This window comes from Lethenteron reissneri, chromosome 26, assembly GCF_015708825.2.
Source record: "Lethenteron reissneri isolate LAM-NWPU_2019-01 chromosome 26, ASM1570882v1, whole genome shotgun sequence".
In the NCBI taxonomy this organism is placed as follows: domain Eukaryota; kingdom Metazoa; phylum Chordata; class Hyperoartia; order Petromyzontiformes; family Petromyzontidae; genus Lethenteron; species Lethenteron reissneri.
Genome location: NC_083804.1, coordinates 9219376 through 9243720, shown reverse-complemented (window position 1 = coordinate 9243720; position 24345 = coordinate 9219376). Strand labels below are relative to the sequence as shown.

The window sequence follows — 24345 nt, the reverse complement described above, 5'->3', positions numbered from 1 at the left end:
CCAGTGCCCCCGTGGTCTTTCCCTGAGACCCCTGTCTGGATTCCATCTCTGTGACCACCTTGTGTGCAGACAGGGGGAGCCCTGGCCAAACAGCCAGAGCCTCACAGGCACGTGAATGTCGTGGCTCAACTTTACCTACTGGCTCTGCTTTCACCTGACTCACAGTATTTTCGCTGTAAGAGGTTTGCTTTTATTGTTATTGAACAATTTTAATATGCAACCTTTTCTTTGCTCCGACTTGCCCAAAACGCTGCCAAGGGATGCCATTTTGACATTTAATTAACCTACTCGATGAGTGATGGGTGTGGTGACGAGCTCCTGTGATGCGGCGCTTTGGGAGGCAAGGGTTGGTGAATCACACACGTGGGACCCACAAACCCAATGGGCCATACGGTGACCAGGAGGTAGTCGGGCAAACTCATTTGAGTGTTATCTTGTCATGAGTGGGCTCTCTCCTGGTACTCCAGATTCTTCACAAGATAAACCCTCATTCATGCAAATTCTCAAAAATTACATTGCAGGACTCAACGAGGCTTTCCTGGTTATACCCCGTGATTGTAACATCACGTAATTTAGATGGTGTTGCTTCTGATGCTGATATGAGGCAGTGGCACGCTCATTCCCGGAACGGTCTCCTTAAGGTAAACACTATCGGCAAATTTCGTATCTGACATCAAACAATCAATAATCGAACAATTCACTTCCCTTTCTCCACTGAGCAGTGTTATTTAAGAAATAAGTTAAAAACGTTTATTGTCGAGTCGGATGTCCCTAGCATTGACCAATCGCTGGCCACTAGGTGGCGCACGACTCACTGCGATGGCTCCGACATGAGACAAATAGAAGTGGAATTTAATTGGGAGACGTTGAAACAAGAAAGCTGAAAATGTAATCTTCTTTTGGGGCGTGAAGTCCTTGGCACGGCAAACAAAACCTAAGGTAACACAATAAAAATAAATATATTTGAAATTCTTGCACAAATGAACGTGTATTGCGTGCCACTAATAGTACTGATTTCAAGCTGAAAACATCTTAACAACGAAGAGATTAAGATATTTTGAGGCCAAGGCACATGAATAGACCGATTAGAATAAGTCTTAGATTACTAGAAGACATCTTCCTGATTAAGCAATGGGCTACAGAGAAACACACATCTACGTCCCTATAAGAACAATATTAATGTGAACGTCAGTCGGTCACTCACAGCACTTTGGATATATTTTTCCCAACGGGAACGAGGTCTCATTTTGAGTGTAAGGAGCTAGGCCCCAAATGGTGTTGATCAGCTCAACATGATCGATGACCTTTGATGCAAGTAAAATAAACCCAAGACAAAATACTTTCTCTATTCTCATCGCAATGAGCACTGTGTCACACCTCATGTACAAAGAGACCGGGTGGTGGAGGGCAAAGAATATAATGAGGCTACAGGTTATAGGGTTCTGCGCAGTTTTGTTCATGACTAGTAGTTGAGAAGTAAACAAAACTTTATTCCTTCCATAGCAGACTCATCACCACAGGCTGCACACATACCCCTCTATATTTATACCAGTGACTGAATATATATAGTTAGGTACCTCTACCATAGTTGTTTATATTTCCATCGACAAACAGAGGAGGAATGCCAGAGAGAAGAGTTGAGGGGCTCGAGGTCCGGGGGCCACAGCATCCAAAATAATAGCAGCCATTTTTAAATCCTTTATATTAAGTTCGCTTGCTTGCTTACGACCGTGCAAATCTTTTGGTCGTTTTTTAACCCACTTCCCGTGATCCAATTGAGCTGACATTTTGCACACAGACTCGTTGTGCGAGACAATTAATATTCGGAAAAAATAGTTTCCACAAATTTTTACACTGTTTAGGGAAAACAAATTAAATATTGAATTACCAATTGCTTAATACTGGCAGACAATCATCTGACCCATAGGTGGCAGCCATCTCAAGCCAGAGGACGAGAGGACTCTAGCCGCCACGCATATAAAGGATTTATAGTGAAAAACTTAGTTTTTACAGGTTATACTTATTGCACGAATTCGGAAGACAAAAAAACCTTCAATATTTCAAGAACCGCAGTGCATGTGAATTACAAGACGGTGGTTCTTAATTTTAATAAGTATAACCCGTAAAAACAAAGTTTTTCACTATAAATCCTTTATATGCGTGGCAGCTAGAGTCCTCTCGTCCTCTGGCTTGAGATGGCTGCCACCTATGGGTCAGATGATTGTCTGCCAGTATTAAGCAATTGGTAATTAAATATTTAATTTGTTTTCCCTAAACAGTGTAAAATTTTGGAAAAAAATTTTCACGAACATTAATTGTCTCGCACAACGAGTCTGTGTGCAAAATGTCAGCTCGATTGGATCACGGGAAGTGGGTTAAAAAACGACCGAAATTTGCACGGTCGTAAGCAAGCAAGCACGCAAGCACGCGAACTTAATAAAAAGGATTTAAAAAGCCTCACCAAGCAATATTTAAAGAGCCGAATGCGGCTCCGTGAGTCTAAGGTTGCCGACACCCTGGGCTAGGTGGTGGTGTGGCGCTGGCCGTTGCCATGGGGCGCACAGCCCGGCTCAGTCCGCTCAGCTCGTGCTGTTGACTGTGCCGCCTGCCGCTTGCGCCCCGCTCTTTAAACATTAACTTGCGGGACAATCCTTACCACCCCCATTCACCTCTAGCCATCGCAAACAAAAAAAACCACACACACACACTGGGTCCTCCTCCACTCTCACCAGCCTGTGTGTTTGATGTTTTACATTTCGGTTGTGCACGCTAATGTTTTTTTTTCTCTCACTTTATTATAACGTGTCATCAATCCCAGAGTAAACCAGACACCTCAAACATATTTTTGTATTTCTCAAGTGGTATAAAATAAAGCCTGTAAATACATATATCCATTTAAAAAGTGATAAAGAACCTCAATGAACTATTATAACGTACGGCCCGAATAAGTCCACTGCTGGATGAAAATATCCTTTCGTCACGGAGGGGTTATATGACCGTACTTCACCACGCTGGATTAGGTGTGGGTTTGTGAAGAGAGACGTGTGCTTGGTTAGTTCAGCTATCTCTTTAGCCACTTATGTTTGCCGAGGCCAGGAATCGAACACGGGTCGCTGGGTTCACAGTGAAACGCACACACCATTGCACTACCACTCCACCAATGATCTCTTGCTCGAGTCTAAATAAATTACAATTTAGTTACCAATCATAACCATATTTGTTAGGGTTATGAAAACCATCTTAATGGCATCTTAATGGGCTCTTTGCTAGTTTCAATAATTGAAATACATTTCAAAACAAATAACTGGCCTTTTACCCAACTATGGTTAACCACAATATATTTGTAAAATAAAGGAAGAGGATTCAAGGTTGCCCAAACAAGAGTATGAAGTTTCGATTTTAAAAAACATCACAGTCATGGGTGCCATTATGATACTTGTGATGTCAATGTAATAGCACTCGTACATTTCAATGTCAATGCAGTAGCGCCACAATAACAGGGCATCTGCCAATGATTTTAATGTTTTTGTTTCTTAAAGCTTAACTCATGGTCCGACCACTCTGCACACACTGCCTAGCTACTGGGCGTATCTGAAAGATAAGAGCTGTTTGTATTTTGGATTGCGTATTATGTTAGAATTCTCATTGGGACTTACCTGCTTTAAATAAAGAAAATCTTATCTAAATATCCACTTAACAGTTCTCTGCCCTGTGTGCATTTCAAACCATTTTGAAGCCCCATTTCAATGAGCTCACACTTCATTAAAAAGTTAGTCATTTTCTTTAACATACACGGTGGTGTAGTGCTCATTGTGAGAGCTGTGAATGGAAATGTTTTCATCTTATGACTTCTTGTCACCACCAATGGCACATTTAGATTTTAATGGTGAGATTTTTTTCAACAAGGTAGAAGAGCAGGCTGGCACAAGACTACTCTCCTTCAAATATAACCTTATTTTGGCTCGTAAAGTATTGAACACTGCTACTAAAAGCAAAGATGAAACTAAATAAATAAGCATGCAGGTACTGGCACGCTCTAGTGACTTCACTGTGGCCTGTGTTGTTGTTTTTACAGCTCCATCACGATGTGCAGTGCACACTGGGTAAAAACACTCCTGCTACTTCACTGTGCAATGCATGCTGGGAACCGGCATTACAGCTAAAGTATGTCAATCAACCACTATAGCAACATTTCCATACGCAGTGCATGATAGGAGTTTTCAATGCAGTTACATCCCTACTCGTGGTACATTATAGGTGGCCAAATTAGGCACACACTAGATAATGTCAGAGTTTGGTCCAGGATTTGAAACGCTTCGCTGTAATTTCAGAGGTGAATAACAAGGTGTTTTTAATATATATAGTCAAAACATTTCATTGCTGTATTTCTGCAAATTAATATTGTTTCTGGTTAACTAAATACGAGTTCCCAATTGTCGTTTGGGTTGTGTCTTCCTTTAATAAGGGAGAATGAAGAAAAGTAATCACCTCAAAGTTTTCGTCCAGACCAGGAGTAGTCAACCTGTGGCTCCAGAGATGCATGCGGCTCTGTACGGACCGCTTCGCGCGTATGTATTCACATGCACTGCGGCTCTTGAAACATTGAGTTTTGTACCGAATTCGAAAAAAATGGGCCTTCTTGTTATTTTGGTTGCAGACCCCTGGTCCAGACTCACAAGGAACATGGTGTGTGGCAGCCGTCTGGTCTGGCTCTGCAGATCTATGCTGTTTGCAGGCACTGTCAACGTCGACGGGCTCATAACTCAGTAACCAGTGACCCGACCCTCGGGATATCAACATTCCACTGAGTTTCAATTGTCAGAAAAAAATCTAGAGCATTAAATTAAATCTCTACGGCAACACTCGTTTTTTATATAAAAACGCTGCCTGTTTGTTCCCCGATTGCCAGTTGTGCCTTTGTGGGTTCATTCGCAAAATGGAAGCAAATATGATTTCTCATGATAATATCTGGGACATTTTGAAGGATAAATCCCTCTTGAACATGGCCCATATTTAGTGCTAGATATAATTTGGGTGTCGACTTGCACTTGCAATCCAGTGCTTTTGAGTTGGGATTGGTGGATCGCACAAAGATCCTCGTGTGCTATGAGACTCCAAACCAACTGTGATATGAAGGGGCCAGGAGCTGGCAGTACAACAAATGGGCTGCAGTACTGCGCCTATCTGGAGAGACTTGAATGTTATCCCCTCGTGTGCGTGGGCATTTTCTGAGTACTCCAGTTTCCTCCCACACACGAAAAAAACTCAGTAAGGACTTGGCTGAACATTCCAATGCAGGCTTTTCTGGATAAACAAAGGACATTATTATTATATTCACCACTGAACCTTCACCCTACCACCCCTATAGGGGTGTAATTTTAGATATAATGAGTGCGGAGAGTTAATATTTACGGGCACTTACTAAATCGCTCCCGACTACACCCAACGGAACAGCAAAACAAGCTCTGGACAGTACAGTCAGGACAACCAACAGTCTATTAGTGCCAAAGTGTCTCTACGCTCAGACGAACATTGGAACGGCATTCATCTCTGTTGCTGGCCCCAATTCCGTCATGGAAATTTCACATTTCCATGGAAATTCCACATTTCCATGACGGCAGTCAGCCTCCTAAATGGATTGGTAGTGTTGACTTACCACAATGATACTTATTTGATCAATTCCTCCCAGGCCGAGCTCATTCAACTGGGATTGGAAATTGTACCTTGCGAGCTGCGAGTCAAGTTTATGAGCCAGTGTCACCCAGCTGGAGAGTCGAATAAACATGATGTAGAATGCATACAAAGATCCCCATATAGCCTTAACAGACTGTAGGGGCAAGTGCTGTTAGCGAGCACCTATGAAGGCCGCAACGGTACACGAGGGGGTGGGTGGCCAGCACCACGCCTGACCGCCTTTGTCTCCCTAGTGGTGATGTTTACACACCGCACCAGGTACTCATTTGAGGCTGAGTCGACCTAGGGGAGGCCCAGGACCAGTTCAGATAATCGTCACTGGTGTTGGCCGTGAGCGGGAATCGAACTCGGGTTGCCGGGTTCATAGCGCAGCGCGCTAACCGCTACACCACCGCTCCCCACATAATGCATACACACACATACACACACGCATTAACACACACACACCTTGTGAAATGTACACCATCTGTAAAATATGCTTATGAAGAAGTACTGACACCGATCCCCAACTCAATCATTGGCTTCAACAGACTGCTCGCAAAAGTACTGCTAGTGAGCCACGATGGGAGGTCACGTGACACACCTGGGGCTCCGCCACCACATGCTCCTGCTGAACACACTTTCCCACCTCACCAGATGATGCCCATTACCCGTCACGTAACAATTCGTCCATTAAAAACAAACTTTGAGCGAAAGGGAACGTGCATCCACACACGTACAAGACCAATTCTTTCCATTTGTGCAAATGTGTGCATTTTTTTACCTTTAATCCCAAGGTTGGACTTGAGTGAGATGATACAAATGACGTCGTACACATGAGAAAGACCGTATGGAGAGATATTATGAAATCGGTACAAATTCAACCGGGATCACAAAGGAAACGGTACAAAGGTGACAGCTAATATAAACATGTGCTAAAGGAGTCAAAGTTTGACGGGAGAAGACGACAGCACAAATGAGACCAATAAAAAAATCGATTCTTGAATTAAATCATGACAATTCATCGAATTTCAGTGAGAGAATCGTTTCAAATGTGTATTTATTAAAGGGCTCAGCCAACTGCTGCTGGAGATAAATCAACCAGCCTGGGTCGCAGGAGATATCCAGGCGGTGACTGTGGAGTAACACAGTAGGGGACCTCACAATCCAGGTTAGCGAAAGCCGAACGGCATTTTTATTTATTTATACCACCCCCTCCCCTTCCCCTATGTTTAGAAAACACCCCGCTTCTGCGGTTGAACGACAAAGTTTACATAAATAAATCGGATGAATATGCACATTCACTGGCGTTTCACCAAGCCACGCTTAGAAAATGTAAAAATAAATTAGAAATGGTTAGCTCGAGAAAATAACGTCAGGGGAACTAATACAAAAGAGCGCTCCGCATTTAAGGAATGAGACTCTGTGGCTTGTGGAGCGATGTGCACCGACTATTCAATTACCCTAATGGAGCAATGATTTAATTGGTGGATAGTGATGGACGGCAAAATCATTGGTAAAAAAAAAAATTGAACAATAATAATAATAATTTAATTCTGATTTCCCGCACGCGCTACCTGCATTCGTAATGACGTTGCTGCATTAGGTAATTGAATACAGTGTGATGTTTGTTTCCATCAAAGAAGCCCAGTTCTATAGAGAGCTATTTGTATCTTAACGGATCCTCAGCTGGTCAAGGAAAGTCTGCATTCTTGCATCAGGGACTCGTCTCTTTTAAAGGGTACCAGTCTTGACAGCAGCTAATGCTGTGCAGACATGCAGCCTCAGCAGCTGGTGTTCATTTTACAGGCAATGAAAGGATGAGGAAGATGATAATGGGGGGCAGACATTTAAAGATGCACGGATTCATGTGTTACAATCCGCTTATTAAGCTCGCTATTCACTCACTGACTAGTGCACATGAGAATAAATTATTTTTTATTAACGTATTGGCTTGGGGAGGCTTTCATCCATCAGAAGATTGATAATAGCTGATAATATATGTAATAGTCATGCGAATGCTGCAGCCACTAGAGGTGTTATATTCCCAACAAAGTAAAACAATTTATTATTGAATCAAATTGTGAACCTGGACCATGACGATTTGTTGGCAAACAGTGACATGTCGCATCCAGTAATAGGGTTCATCAGTCAACCACAACAAGGGACTGAACTCACGACCGCCCGCTTGGTAACCTATTGCGGTAATACTGTCGCGGAAGAATACGAGAGTAAAACTCCAGCTAGCCAGACTAATTGGGGGAAGGCCCTGGTCAAACTAGCTGACAAGTCCGGCTTTCTATGATTTAAATTAAAACGCATATTATAGAAAAAAACCCAACAAGTCCTCGCTTAACGCACCGGTGTTCACCAAACGCGTTTTTCGCTATAACGCGCTTCTTCCATTAGGAAACACTTTTCGCATACCGTGGAACACACGGCCGCTACAACGCGGAAGGAGCCCGTCATAACGCGTGGTCTACAACGAACTGCTTTCTTGAGCTGCACGACTGTACGGTAAGATACAGTGCGCGGAATGATACAGAAACGCGGCGACTTACCATCAGTTATTCGTCCGACCATCTTCCTGTGTGCGTATAACGTATTTCGCCAAACTTTATTATTCGTGGGGAAATTAGTCTCGCATAACGCGGTACTTTTCAGGAACACATCTACCGCGTTAAACGAGGACTAGGTAGTAAGTAACGCACGATATTGGTGTGCAATGCGTGTAGTTATACACCAAACAATACAAAATACTTTCGGTACATGTGCGGTGTGCGCTATGCTGTACATTAATGTCCATCTGTCCGAGGTGCACCACATCCCCACATCTCCCACCCCTCCCTACCATCCCCCTACTCCCATAACTCACCACTAATGCATTGCAGCAGGTACAATTAATACGTAATTACAGTTTAAACAACACAAAGTGTAACAAATTCTCGTGCATTACATTATACATTGTATATAACATATTATAAAAGATATAGCAAGTTATGTCATTTACTATATGTTCTTGCATTTAAAATGTTGAAGATTTGTATTATTATTAGCCGACATTGGTGCAGCTAAATGTGAAATCCGACTATTCGAAGCTCGGCTAGCCAGGGTTTAAACTGTACATATAAAGTGCTTGCCATCTAAGCATTTAGAATCTACAATGGAAGAAAAATAATAGTTGAAAACAACAGACTGTTACCCTATCATTAACGTACAAATACATTTTAGTTCATGGATCTTTATGTAACTAGCTATTTACTGTGCTGGCAGGTGGCCAGGTGGCAGTACAGCAAGTGGGTTCAAGACCCGTATTTCCTGGAGCTTGAGGTGTAATCCCCTTTCATGTAGAATGGATTTTCTCCCAAGCACGACATACAGTTCTCCTCTAAGATGCAAAACAATCAAATAAAAGTAACTGATCAAACATCCCAATGCAAGGATCCTCCTGAAAAAATACGTGTTGAGACTCAGCAAGGCTCTATCTGGATAAAAGTAGGTAATGGCTACACATTCATAACTGCAAACGTGACTGGGTGGCGCTGCAGTTAGATCACCAATCTCAAAATCGTAACTTTGAGTAAAAGTCTTAGTCGGATGATACACTCAGCCGGACATCACTCAAGGTTCATGAGTACGCACTTTATGGGAAGCCAATAACATTAATACTATGGAAAGATGGTGGCCTCCTGTATCCAGGATGGCTTTCCCGGCCAAATAACTATTGCTATTATTATAGCAGTTATAAAGAGCATAAACACACGGTTGTGGTGTGGCTGCTCTCCCAGCAGGGTCTCTGTGTAACTCCCCCAACCCTGTATCACGAATAACGACATCGGGTAAGGGGCAGGGGGGGTGAGCGGCTACAAGGCAGCCAGAGAACAGCGCATGCTGCCCGAGATCTCTCGGCCAAAGCCGAACAGGCAGCGTCGCATTGCTGGCACTGGCTTAAAAATATATAAATTCAACACTTGATTGCAAAAAAAAATGTTAAATGAAAGAACGCAAGTGTTCCACGCGCTGGCCGGTTGACTGAGGCCCTTTGTGCACCGCCGGCCGTGGGGCTGGCAGCCTCCCGGGCGTCCAGGCAGGAGCCCCCCCCCCTTCCCAAGTAATTGTCACCCTTGTGAGCGAGTAGTTCAGCTGGCAACGCACCCAGCCATTAGGGGCTTAATCAACCTGTGTTAGGCCTTGAGAAAGGCCTGTATTAGGGATTTGTGCCTGTGCGTTAGCAGGCAAGTGGTTGTTTGTGGGTGCGCGTCATATTGTGTGCAGCACTGGGCAGGGTGAGGGTAGAGGTAAAGCGATAGGGAGTATGGTAAGCTCGCGTTGCGGGCCGCGGGAGAAAGCGGCTGGTGTTGATTGCAAGGCACACACGGGCACCCGCACACACGACGCGCAACACAGGCGGGTTTCACAGTTAGCGCTCACAAGGGCAGGAGGCAGCCAACTCTGCATTTACAACTTCGTTTTTCTGCCACCCACTCTAACCGCCAGCCCACCCGCCCATCCGCCCGCTCACCACCCTCCCTCCACCACCACACATTGCATCCTTTCATAGCCTATGGTAAATTTATTTTATTAAGTGAGTGCGTGTGTGTGCGTGCGCGCTAGTGTGCTTTTTTTCCACTGCAAGCGGTGGCGGGGTCATGTAAATCCCTGGGCTGCAGGGAGGGGCGGGCATGCGAGGGTGGGGTAACTCCCTCGCGGAATCCACTACGCGGACGAGAGGGCCCGGCATGGGTTGAAAAGCGAGCCCCGCTTTAGTCCCATGCGAGACTCGATTTCTCGACCATTCGTGCCCTCCGCTAAGGCACAGCCGAAGAGTTAATACCAACCTTCCTGGGCAGCAGGCGCGTTAAATGCTCGAACAAAAACTCTTACGTCACCCGTACCCCGCTGCTGCACACAGCACCCAACGTTACAGTACTGCGGTTTTTTTTTATAGCCAGTCTCCATACTGAAGCGATGGATAGACCTGACGCTCATCTCAACTGGTGGTGTAAGTCAGGATTGCCAAAACGGGGGGAAATCTTTCCGCGTACAATTCACTGTGGACAGCACCAAGTGAAAGTCATATTCTTAGGCCTGGTGTGATGAACCGTTTGTGATTAGCATGATCTAACCAAAGTACTATCCGGCCAGCCACATCTGTATAACAGAGCAGTAAAAATAACAACTTAAATGCTTACGCATTGCACAGAGACATGAGAAAATAAAATGAGGCCAGCATTGCATGTTTCTCTTTCCAAGCTTACGACTCACTAAAATGTCTTAGTTTGGCACTTGGAGATTTGCTCCTTGCCACTCAAGTTGCGTTATCCTGAATAAAGATTAGCAGACATAGACCTGTGGCTCTCAAACACAATTGTTGAAAAGCCAATACTTCTTAATTTTTTAGATCCATAATGGGTGAACAAAAATCTTCATCTTGATATAGGTCGATAATATGGCTTGATGAAGTGGTGTTATTTCATTACATGGTCCTCTTTAAGTGCAATATTTTCAGCACATCACCAACGTCACAAGGATGTAATCCCCCGCAGGGAAGAACAATTTTTCTAGGGCCTCAAAGCACTCCTTGACAGTACACATTGCTTCATAGTCACTCGAAAATTACTTTCCCCGGTGGCTAAATCTTTAGCTGTGAAGACATGTGGAAGACACTGGGAACAAGGTCTGGTGAGCATGGGTTTTCTCCGGATGTCTCTAGATCTGGTTTTTCTAGACCGATATATTGCTGTTAAGGTAAACCTTAATAGAAAAATGTACTCAACTTAACATGCATCACTATCAGACCACAGATTTTTAATCCACCTTCAAATATTGTAACTATGCTTTAAATACCGAAAGAGCAGTGTTACCATGAATGTTGCGTGACATCACATTCTTAACCACCAATTTGTTGCCCCTTATTTTGTGAGCACTTGATATACAACAATTATATTTTAACCGTTATCAGTACAGTCGATCATGTTTCTGGCAATAACTAGCCATTATTAGCAGTGCTTTGATGCCGTGTTTAAAACACTAAGCCTTGTAATTACAAAGCCCACCGAGTCAGACAAACAAAACAACGTCTAAGTGAAATGCAACAGATTGCAATAACGTCTCTACAATAATAACGTTTGTGGTAGTGCAGGCTTGTGATCCAGCACTGGAGGGATCATGCAGATTTGTCAAAGTCCAATACCTGTTGGGCTGCGAGGTGGCCAGGATAGGATAGAACAGCAAGTGGGTTCATTAAGTCATCTGCGGGGACCTTTGAATGTTGTATGCAGGGTGGGTTTTCCCAGGTATCCCAGTTTCTTCCCACAGGCAAGACTTCTTAAAATAGAAATGGACAAACATCCCAATGCAGTAGGACTCTACAGGGAAAAAACGAAACAGTGAGGTTTTTTCTGCGTAAACAAATTACATTCTTCTTACTCCCATTTGTAAACGTCCTTTGCTTTTCATTGCGGTGTCGGAGAAAATAAAATAATAAACAAGAAAGAGAAAGCGAGACGGCACAAAGCATGTGCTTGCCTTAAGTTAAGGAACAGCACAGCCACGTTGCAAGTTAAGTGGAGAGTCTGTGCAGTGCAGGTAGCACTGGCCGCAGGCTAAGACCTGGCAAAGCTCAAATCAGTGACTGACATTCTCCACAACCTCTCACCCTGCCGGGCCCTCGCGCGTGCTGCTGAATTTCGGGAGCCGTGCAGGCTGTAGTGGTGGTGGGGGGGGGGGGTAGGTGAGGTGGTGGGTGGAGGGGGTGAGGAAAGCAACAGCAGAAGCAGTGGGAGGGGGAGCCAGAGGATTCCAAAAAACTCAACTGTGCTGAAAGACACAGCCCCTCGGCAGTTTCTCTCTGCCCAAAAGCAACAGCAAGCCGTCGGTCAGAGAGGCTATGCAGAGGGGGCTAGCAGTGGCGGCGGCAGCGGTGGGGAGCAATGGGTGCCCTCGACGGCTCCTCCTCCTTGCCCACACGAGGGCAGAACAGTCTCGACGTGGCACATTGTCCAGCGTGCCACGGCGCTTTCGCTTGCTCAGTCGTTGGGCCTGGTGCCCGGGTTTGCTGAAGCCCTTGCACTGGCCAAATTTCACCCCCAAATTAATTTTCCAAACTTTTTTCCCCAGGATCGACACATTCCTGAGCATTCCAGCCAATGGGTGCGTCTCACGCTCTCTGTTTTAACCGGCTTCTCAACATGTCATCGCATTAATGCAGGATTAGTCAGTGGCATTTGGCCATTTGAAAATACGCACGCCAGCCGACAAAGTGTCCCTCTCCGCGGGTCTGCCTTTAATGCCATTATACTTTGTCAGAAAAAAACCTCTGAAAGAGCATCAATCATCTACGCCAACTAAGGACTGAAAATATTTAGTCTCGAGTGTAGAAGGCCACCATAAATTCAGCAGAAACATTTCATAACTTTTTTAAGAAACAAAAAAATCATTTTTCAAGTGAGAGATTAAGGCGCACACAAAAACCCAACAAACCGCAGAAGGCCCACCTAAGATTGCGGGACGGCCCTGCCTCAATAGATGCACGCCGCCCCGCATCCACACACCCATCCCCCTCGCCAGCTCCACACCGCCGCACACAGCACGGCCATGAAAAGGCCACACTGTCGGCGTTGGTTAGGCACCCATGCTGTGCGTGTCCCGCCTAATTAGGCCCCGCCGAGTGGGGATATTCCACTGTACGGCCACAGCAACTCCAGTTTACCACCGCTCGTCTATTGTTCGTCTTGGCAGTGGTAGATAAACGTCTCTCTCGGTTGTTTTTTTGGTTACTCCCAATTATATTCCAATTGCGCTATCATCGCCGTGATGTCTTGATAGAAGACATTCGCACTTGGTACGCTCACAGCAAACAGTGGGACATCACCTTGTGTTTATAAAATGACCCTGTAAGACTTCATTAAGTCTATTATCGGTCGTATGGACACTTTTATAAGCCCTCCAAAGAGTATTCGTTTGTTGCCCATCCGACAAACAGAGTTTTAATTCACAGAACTGGAATAAGCCAAATTAAGTGACAAACCAAGTCAACTCTGATCGTTTATGTAGGCTCATTGGTGAATTGGCTAAAACCATCAATGCGCCACACTTGAAAAACCAGTTTAATCACAGGCATCAGCTAACTTGGGATTCAAACCCAAAACCTCAGCAGTGTTCACTAAACTTTAGCAATTATTTGATGATTACAACTACTCATGGATTTCTTGCAAACTCACAATTAATCAAATTACTCATGTAACTGTTACAGTACCAGTTCTGAGTAGAACACGCAATACTGACATGTTACAATACAAGCAATGCAATAGAATGTCAATATATTCCTAAATACATTGAGACACCATGAAGGCACTGTACAGAGAAACTTTAAACAAAAGTAATGCCATAAATATCTCCCATGTTGTGCAATATCATATCCGTGATTTGACAATCAAATCACCAAGGATGGAGTGTGAATACTTAATCTCAGGGTGTTACACAATGTCAGAATTACCAGGCAATACCAAGGTAGTGCTGTCTCATTTGTATCATTTCTCGTGTCTTAAGTGTCATATGTACAATATTGTTCACTCCACTAGATTATTCAACATTGGAATGTGATTTGCATAAACAATATATTAGTTTCTCACACGCACATTTTAACGCATGTAGAGCGAGAGAATGTTTTAATCGACAAAACGATGCATCATGGCATGTTTACTACCTAAACATCTCAAACTGTTTACCCTCGCGCCAGTGAGACATCGTTTTTTTAAATAACAATTTAATGAACGTGGGTTGCGAGCGGCAGTGCAATGCTGTACACGTCAGGCAAATGCAAATGGTGATGGGCCGACCTCACGTGCGTGCATGATGCTACCCCAGCACACGCAAGAAGCTTTGCGCATAAGAGTGGTCTCTGAATTGTGCACTTTAAAACGACATCAATATTGCCCGATACAATGGATGCAACCCCAGAGGCACACAACGGCCACACTGTTGTGTTTATACATTTGCAAGTAAGCCGTTCTCTTAGGGACGTGGCCTCAGATATTTTAGCCATCTATGGCATGCGTTGCCCTTTCAGAAAACGCCGCAGCAGCAGCAACAACAACAACAATGTGAAGACGCACAAACACCGGGGAGCCTTATCAAAGGGGAGCTATCTTTGCAAGCAGACATTTATCAAAATTGAGACAAGCTCTCAGACGGAAGATAAATCATGCCGGTTGGTCTGCCTCTCACGTCCAGGCTCCGGGAATGTGGAGAGAGTGCCAATGGCTTACTCTGGTATGGACCCGCGAAACGCAACTACTCGGATAACCGCACGCACCATCACTCGCCAACACCATTACTTGTGTGCACCATCACACACACACGCCCCTGCACTGACACGCATCGCTCATCACACACATACTATCACTCGGGACACACCGTGACCCATACAACCCACCATGCACAAATAATATCACTCACACATACACCCCACCAAACACCCACCAGTTTGTGCGTGCATCGTTTCATTGCCGCACACATAAGTTAATACAGGCTTCCCTTCAAACACACCGCCTTTCATACAGGGACCGGTTCACTCGCACTCCCTGATGAACACACTCATTCATACAGAGGTCCCTACACACACCCCACTTCATTAAAGCAAGCACCCTTTATGCAACAACCTATATGTGCATGCCCATTCATTCAGCACTCTTCTTACACACACACACACCACACTATTAATTTGACTATTGATGAACCCCTTCACACAGCCCTCATGCAACAGCCTATACATGTATGTACCCATTCATTCATGCACCCCTCAATACACTATACTTTATTCAACGGTTAATACACGAACCCCCTTCAGACACCCCTCAGGTATCAGAATATATATGTATGCACCCACTCATTAGTCAACCATCTCACACACGCCCCCTACTCTCTTCGACTACTTATTGAATAAACCCTTCACAAACCCCTCGAGGAGAGCATCCCTTCAATTACACACTTATTTATGCATGCATTAATGCATTTATGTATATCAAATACGATTATGCCTGCTTTCTGTGGACTATGAAAAGGCTTTTGATGCAGTGGATATTAACGCATTCATTCAAACAAATCGATATGGTAATGAACCAACATGGAGCATCTACGTTGAGAATATAATTAAAGAAATAAAGGTATAACCAAACGGAAACATTAGCCAGTATCAGACTTGCTTACAAATCATTACAACAACCAATGGAAATGAACTACAGGAGATTATTGAAGGACAAAGATGGCGAAAAAGCTGGGTCCAAAATAAATGAGCAAAAGTCAAGTACAATAAGGTAGCTCAACCAATGAAAACATTTGTGGGACAACTGAAAAATACACGAGTGTGTATGTATACCTCGGGCAAATACTGAACGCAAAGTCGAGTTCAAAAATATTGAGGCAAACGAGAGCAGGTTAGAGAACTTCAGGGAAATTTTATTTGAAAATTAAAAGCAACTTACGGATTGCATGAAGTTTTCAAGCAGTACATATGACCTACCATGAAATGAAATTAATTGGAAACATTGAGCAAAGTAGTGGGTTTCGGCAGGACAAGATGATGGCTGGTGATCGAAATTTATAGAGTAGCAAGCCAAAGGACAAAACACCCCCCCCCCTCAAGATATCCAACACCGTGATGCCCTCATCCAGCAGTGAATATATTATGGGCCAATGATTATGCATGCACCCCCATGATGCACGCATCTCCACCCACACGTGGACCCCTGTAGACAAGCCCCCCTTTTCACATACCCCTTCATCCAACACCCCCCTCACTTCAGCCAGGGATGAGTGGTGGGGCCCAGATAACACATATGGCATTCAGGCAGTAAAAAGGGGCATTTGGGCCACACATCATGTATTGATTTGTACTTTGTTAAACCAACTTTATCTAAAACACAACATGCCCGGGAGCACCTGCTCCTTCTTACAACGCACACACTCGTGATCCCACAGCTATTTTAAGACGCTACCGCAATAAAAACCTAACAGCCCTTGCCTATTTACAGAACGCTTACCCATAATTAGTAACCAGGTGTGAGTTCACACAGGTGATGCTAATTCAGTGCTCACCAGGGACAATACAGAGAGACGCTTTACGACCCGCAATGCAGCGAATAAGTGAAACAGAGGGGTGGGATAGTTTACAGCCATTCTATCACTTGAAGTCATAAAAACTACACAAACAGCATGCTAACAAAAGCAGACACTGAGCCTAACAAAGGACTTGAGATGCACGTTAAATGACTGTCCTAATCAACCATGGCAATGACATTTAAGTGGTAACGAAAACGGACTGGACCATTAGGTGGAAAATGACGATGTCTGTTATTTATCCGAGAAGCCTCTCAGTCTAAAATCTCTTTTACAGGCAGGTCCTGCCTTGTTACGTTTAGTTGACCGCTTTCTAAAGGCACGTTTCAACAATTAATGTTTAGATATCGAAAACACTTTAACACTATTAATCACATTAATATACCACCGGATCAGCCAAAACACTACGGACGTGCCCCACTTGGTCAGAGAGACATCGGCACACTTTCACCAAAAATCTGACGAAAATGTACATTTGTTATGTTGATAATCCAGCCAAGGATCTGCAGTAAACTATTGTACTGTACTTGTATGTGCAAAACCTCCTCCACTAAGTAGACTTTTATTGACAAAAAAAACCTTTACATTAGCAGACCATCGTGCAACTGGGTGCATTTGTAGGCGACAGACAACCAACTAAAACCAAAATCAAGACACCCAAGTATATTTAAAGGGAACATTAATCAGTTACAGGAGCGAACAACGCAACGGGTGGCAATAACAACGGCTCTGTTGAAAAACAGATGCACTGCTGTGCCATGTTGTGGCCCGCCCTCAAATGTGCAATGTGGATGCATTTCAATTGTAATTCCTTCATTGAAATGTATATATTTGCAGTGTTCTCGCCACACGCAACACGCATCAACCCCCACCCCCCGTGATGCCCCCTGGATGGGCACTGGTAAAGCATCAGAGAAGTGGTGACACGCATGCAAAGACCCCCGTATAACCTTAACAGACTGTTGGGGCAAGTGCTGTTGGCGAGCACTTATCTTTAAGGCCAGCACGGCACACGAGGGGGTGAGTGGCCAGAACCACGCCCAACCGCCTTTGTCTCCCCAGAGGCGATGTTCACACCACACCAGGTAATAATTTGAAGCTGAGTCGACGTAGGGGAGGCCCGGGACCAGTTCAGATAATCGTCACTGTGTTGGCCGTGAGCGGGAATCTAACTCGGGTAGGCCGGGTTAGTAGAGCAGCGCGCTAACCGCTACACCACCGCTCCCCACTGATACCCATGCACACACACACCACTTTCCAGCAACAGCACAAGATGGCCTGAGAATTGTTTACCACAACCAATATTTCATGAAAATACAGCAAATATAATGAACCAACGTGAATGTAGTTAAAAATGCACAGCCATTTCAGCTCACCGTTACAAATACAAAATGAACACAGCAGGGATTAATCCGGATTGGTAAATGCTAGGGGTGGGCACGACACATTGATCGCTATCAATACGTACGCCCACAATGCAAGCGTGCATCGAATGGCATGTGTTAGAATCATTCTTTTTCAATCCTTCAAACATAACGCGGTTCTGAATCTTTTCACGCACGAGACATGTTCAATATACAAAAACATGTTTTTTTCTTAAATTCAAATGAGCACAGGGTGGCGTATATCACTTAGTAACAAAATAAATGTTGACTATGGCTCCTGTCTGTATTTGTTTCTCCACATTATAAAAATTTAAGTATTTATTTACACATCCCATTGATGGCTTAAGTGCCATCCGGATGTTCTATTATAAGCAAGATCGTGAGCTGCAATAGGCATATAACAAGTTGGGCCCCTTTGTAAGAGGATGCATTGCCACAAATGAAGCCAATTATTTATTAATTTACAACCGTGGTTGACGTAGCACCCACCTCTGGTGGCTGCAGGGTTTACATGAACCAAATATGTACAATATATAATTATCGGTCATGATTAGTCCACTGCTGGATGAAGTTGTCGCCAAATCTGACAGTTGTACAATACAACAACCCAGTAAGCGCCTGGAGATGAGTTAATAATTTCTCATTCCATCTCTGCAATGGATACCCACTTGGTGCACAGATTCGCTCATCTTGTAAGCCAAAGGATGCACGACATAAACAACTCATACACCTACCGTTCTTACGCATACAATTCGATGCACGTAACGCATGAGCACATTAACCAATTGTAATCAATGAAGTTACAAGAATACTGAAAAATGTGTATCACAGGTGCTCAGAGCAGTGCAATATTAAATACTGGCAGTGGCACGCCTTCACCCGTTCGGCCAAGAGGAGTTTTATCCTCAGCTAGAGGGCCCAGCAATGAGGAACTCGCTGTGGCCAAAAAATCCCTCTGGGTCAAAGCGAATTGTATTTTCTCTGTGATCTGCTGAAATTCCATAGCACTGTTGCCAGAGGTGGAAGCGCCACCGCTACTGGGTTTCCAATTCACGTATTTCTTCGAATAAGTGTAGTTGATTTGAATAAGAGTTACTTTGAGAATAGATATAACTGGATGAGTATTTATACTTCATAACAAAAATATATCTTGCTTTGTGTTGTATGTTGAACCTCTTTCACACCGTACATAGCCAACTGCGCTAATCGGAGGTGTGGAAGCGAATAAATGCATTCTGGACATAGTAAATAGGTCTTAAGTCAATATAAGCTACACGGGATGGATTCCATCCAATTACAGCTATAACCGGGAGGTTACTGTAAAAACACCGCACAAATCACGGCACACACCGCCAACTGTGCTTTGAAAAACAGTAACATTTCCTCAACTTATGAAAATAAAAACAGGCAATTTGGATTCAAATAAGCAGTTATTTATCCTACTTCTTAATGGATACCCAGCATGTAAAAGCACTATCAAGAGATCCAGTCACTCCCACTGCACTGGCAAACAGTGAGAGACTCTGGCGAGGAGCTCTCCACGACAAATAAATGCACATCACGCAATAGTGATGCTCAGGGAACAATATTCACAGAACAGGCGACGGCCGCTCTCGCACAGAGGTGAAATTCACGTGGCATCCTCCTGCTGTCCCAAGGCACCGAGTGTGCAGTACGTACATTTGCACAAACATTCTACGAACTGTTTGTGACTCCCTGAACACTGGATTTGACCAGTGAGTCTAATGTTATGAGGTTATAAGTGCTATAATGAAGAATGTTTTAGTTAAACTCATTTGCATGTAGATCCGACGGGATGGTACTGCGGTCAAAGCACTCAATTCGCATTCAGAATGCAGATTTTTTATTTTGGTTGTGAGCCAACTTAGTCCATCATCCTTTAGAGGTTGATAAAAAAAACAACCACCACTTTGGGAGAACAGTGCGGATGGCCATCTACCCAGAAATGCCTCGCTGAGTCTCAAGACATTTTCAGGCGGGTCCTGCATTGGTGAGTTTTTAAACTGAACGTAGACCATTAACAATTTGTTTCGCATGTGGGAGGAAGCAATACTCAGAGAAAAAAACCCATTCATACGAGGGACTCGATACTGCCATATTCTGTCTAGCTTCCAAATCCACACCTTAAGCAATTGGAAAGGCCAGGGCCACCTATTCAAGTAACAACGAGGAAAAATTATGTTTAGCTTCTGGCATGACCACATGGGGATTATTAAAGTTGAGTTGGTCATAGGCTAATCCTAACGTAAGGCCGATCTCAGCCATGGAAATGTGGAATTTTCATAAATCGCTCAGGGCCATGATTGCAAATGAGCACTGCCCCATCTTGCAATTGAGCATGGAGATACTGACTTTCGTGATGTCTGAAGATTCCAATGCTTGCATAGTTTTGCTTTTTCAAAAATAAATTTTGACAACTTAATCATGCCACTGGTTATCCCAGGCGTTTTCACAGCTCCCTTGCCAAAACATTGCGGTGAGAAAAAAAAGTGTTTAAAATACCTCCCCGTCGGTATCACTGTACAACGACATTTCTTGTCTACATTATGCGACGCATTATACTGTGAGAACCGATTTGAACGCTTACAGCGAAACCGCATATTTCTACAAAGCAGCGTCAATATTAGTCCGCTGGTGAACGCGCGCCAAGTTCGTACCACCAAAGAACGGGCGCAATCAGATGTTTTGCATAAGCTGTGCAAAATTCAGAGGGCATGAATTGGATTCGTATTCATTCATGAAGGCACTGTAAACCACGAGAAACAAGGAGCAGCCAACAACCGAAGAAGGTGAACGTTGCACTGGGGAGCAGAGAGGGCAGTTTAGTGGACAGAGGACACGGGCCAAACAAATTCTGGACCTGCCTCTAACCAACCAGCCACAATCACTTTTACTTATCAACCAGCCACTATTTGCAACCCTTGCACTGGCCTTAAAGAACCAACCAAACAGCCATTTGTACAACCCCTAATCATATTCAACCAGCCGTATAGATAATTGTCCTAGACCTCACACTGGCCCTAACTCTAACAAACTAGCCAAGACAATCATTAGTCCAAGTCCTAACCCGAATCACCTAGCCTCCCAGCTATTTGTAATAGCCCTTACAATGACCATAACTAACAAGCCGTGAGTACAAGTCCAAACCCAAACAAACTAGACAACAATCTCCTAAAACGAACCCTCACCGTGGCCAAAAAACTCAAGTTCGGCGTTTGTCAGGGCCCATTTTTCTCTTATTGTGCACTCCTTCAGTCTTGGGTTGTTCACGGGCCAAGCGGCCACACCAAGTCGGCGTCGGGGACCAGCTGCGGGGCCACACGCTAAACCAAAGCTTCACCCTAAACCCACCCGTGACAAAAGACAAAACAAAAACGAGCCGAGACTGCCGCTTCATCCTCCTCGTTGAATTAATGAAGGCGGTGGTGAACAATAAAGAGAAACCGTGGCCTCGTCTCTTCTTCGTAGCCCCCGGCTCAATTCTTACTGCCTCTCACTTTCCCAGTTTCTCCTCCTCTGTGCGCATACTAATCCACGAGTCCATCTTGCGTGAAGTAAACCGGTTTAGTAAGAGTCGAACTCTGTAAACTGTTCATGCAAAACCAGTTCACAACGGTTTAATCCTGAAGTTTAGTAGACTGTTAGCCAAATTTAAAGTATAGGTTAAAATTGTGCCGAAACAGTTTCGTTGAATAGAAGTATATGCTTATTCACTTCATCAACTTATAAATGCATGTTACTGCTACAATTCGTAGTTCTGAAATGGTGTACATGCACATTAGGCAGACGAGATGCAGTGGTATGTACTGTATGGACGCGATCGTAACTGAGGGACGAATGTAAATAAATAATTTTCTAAAAGAGCTATGGAGCCGAAATTTGGAATAACGTTGAGCCAAAATTTTGGACTTTACACTTATCACTTGAACAATCTGAAAAACAAATTTCGAATTACTCCTCACAAAAAACAACAATCGATCAACTCTCACGTTGATTTATTTCACTCATAGGGCAGGGGGTCAAGCCGAAAGTTCTAAAATGCTTACGCCTGGCGCTAAACGTACAAATACACGACCCTCATCAACAATGAACCAAGTAATCCACCTCCCGTGGAGTGTGACGCTAAAGCCGATCGAGAGAAGGCAATCTCTGTTGCAGTGGGCATTGCGATCATATAATGATTATTAAAGTGATGACGGCGAAGGTGAGCGAGGACGCGGATGAGGATGTTCATGATGCTGATCAAGATGATGACTGTTATGATGTTGGGGACTACGTGATGCTCCATAGTACAATCGTGACATTGGCCTCGCGGCTGTATTGGGCGCTGCCTGGTCAAGCCAACAAGGAGCAGAGGAGCATTCTCACCACATTGAGACGGCGATGATGATGGTGGTGACAATGTTGGCCGTTAAAATGATCATCGTTGTGTTAGTGATGGTTATGCGAGTTATATTTATTGCGATTACGATGGTTACGATGTTGGTGACAGCATTGATGGGAATGACGATGGTGATGACAATGATGTGGACATGATGCTGATGACCATAATGTACAACCATGATAAGAAGTGACGGCGACTTCATGGTGCTGATGGCTATTTTAGTGACGGCGATAAAGCTGCGATTATGATGACGGTGCTGCTGCGGATCTTTGTGATGATAATGCCGATGACAGTCCCGTTGGCAACTGTGGTCATTGTGAAGATGATGTTCCCCACCATCACCACCACCACCACCAGACATCGCTTCTGAACAAATCCCATCATCATCATCCCCCATGCTGCTCACACAGGACTAGAGACAAATCCCAACCAACAGACCTGCGAGGACAAAGACGACTACCTCCCCCCCCCCCTCCATGCCCGACTCACAACAACAACACGACGACACCAACAAAGATGACGATGATCAGAAGAAAGAAGAGGTGAAGGTATCCTCCTCATCCTCCCGCCATCACCAGCACCCCCCACCACCACCACCACCGGGTTGCACGGAGCCGCCGCCGCCGTGAAAACAACCCTCGCGGCCAGCAGCGGCGCACGGCGAGCGGAGAGACGAGAGCGACGAGGAGGTGGTTGGGGAACGAACGGTCGGGTGTAGGAGAGGGGACGACGTGGTGCGGGCAGGAGGAGCAGAGAGAAGAGCGGCACACTCACAGGCGTCAGGGCTGCCGAAGCGACGCGGGGGCGGACATCGCGAGCGCCGCGCTTCTTCTCTCGGGGCGCCCGCGCGAACAATGGCGCGGTCTCCACGTCGGGGTCACGGGTCACGCCACGCCCCCCCCCTTCGCCCCTCCCCTCCCCAGTCGCTCCGCCCCTCCCCCGCTCACCAGCTCTAGTCCCCGCCTCTTCCTGCTATAGCCCCGCCCCTTCCTGCTCTAGCCCCGCCCTTGCCGCCTGCAGACTCCGCCCCCTCTACACGTGGACTCCTCCCTATTGATTTCAAATGAACGTGCCGTACCTAAATCTTGACTCAAAGCTTTCGTGACTGCAGGGATTAATATTCCTTGGGTCTTTCGGTAAAGCCACGTAGATAGAAGAAAAATAATTATTATTTTGTTGTTATTATTAAGACCCAAGGAATACGTACCGTATCTATTTGTTCCGCAATTGTTTATTAGGAGTTTTTATTCTGGCACAGGGTAAAACCCATACTTGTCAACCCATACGGTTTGCCCGTATTCTTGTACAGGGAAATTTAGTTTCCAGGTCCATACGGCGTACAGTCGTTTCAATACAGGCAAACAAATGTATATTTGGTTGTTTCTCCCTCGTGATGGGACTGTGTTGGATGAACGTTGAGATTTATAAGAGCACGGGGTGACGAATAAGGCCTGAATTGGTCTGTAATAAGGTAGGGCACTGATAAGGGGTTGACAGGTATGGAAACCCGTTGGGCGATAAATGCTCATTTTCGATAGGGAATTGGTTATCCCACAGAAGCCTGGCTACAGCAAAAAAAAAACAATCAAAAAGCAAATACTGTAGACATTGTCAGGTCCGAATTACAAGGTCGTGCATCAACATGGTACAACATAAATATACAAGGTTCATAGAACACATCACATACAATGAGGATAACCTAAAGGCTGCTAAGCAGGTCCAAAATCGAATTAAAGTAGGACAAGGATGGTAAGAATCTTGATT

The 24345-nt window shown here is 44.6% G+C and overlaps 1 protein-coding gene across 2 annotated transcripts in view; it reads right to left on the bottom strand.

Annotated features, from left to right (window-relative positions):
* Window positions 1–23480, bottom strand: part of LOC133347622 (fibroblast growth factor receptor substrate 2-like) — a 34400-nt gene extending 10920 nt beyond the window's left edge. For both annotated transcript variants that reach the window (XM_061560056.1, XM_061560057.1), the window contains exon 1: window positions 23356–23480. The gene's annotated coding sequence lies outside the window, so the exon portion shown is untranslated. The remainder of the gene's footprint in view (window positions 1–23355) is intronic.
* Window positions 23481–24345: the final 865 nt, after the last annotated feature.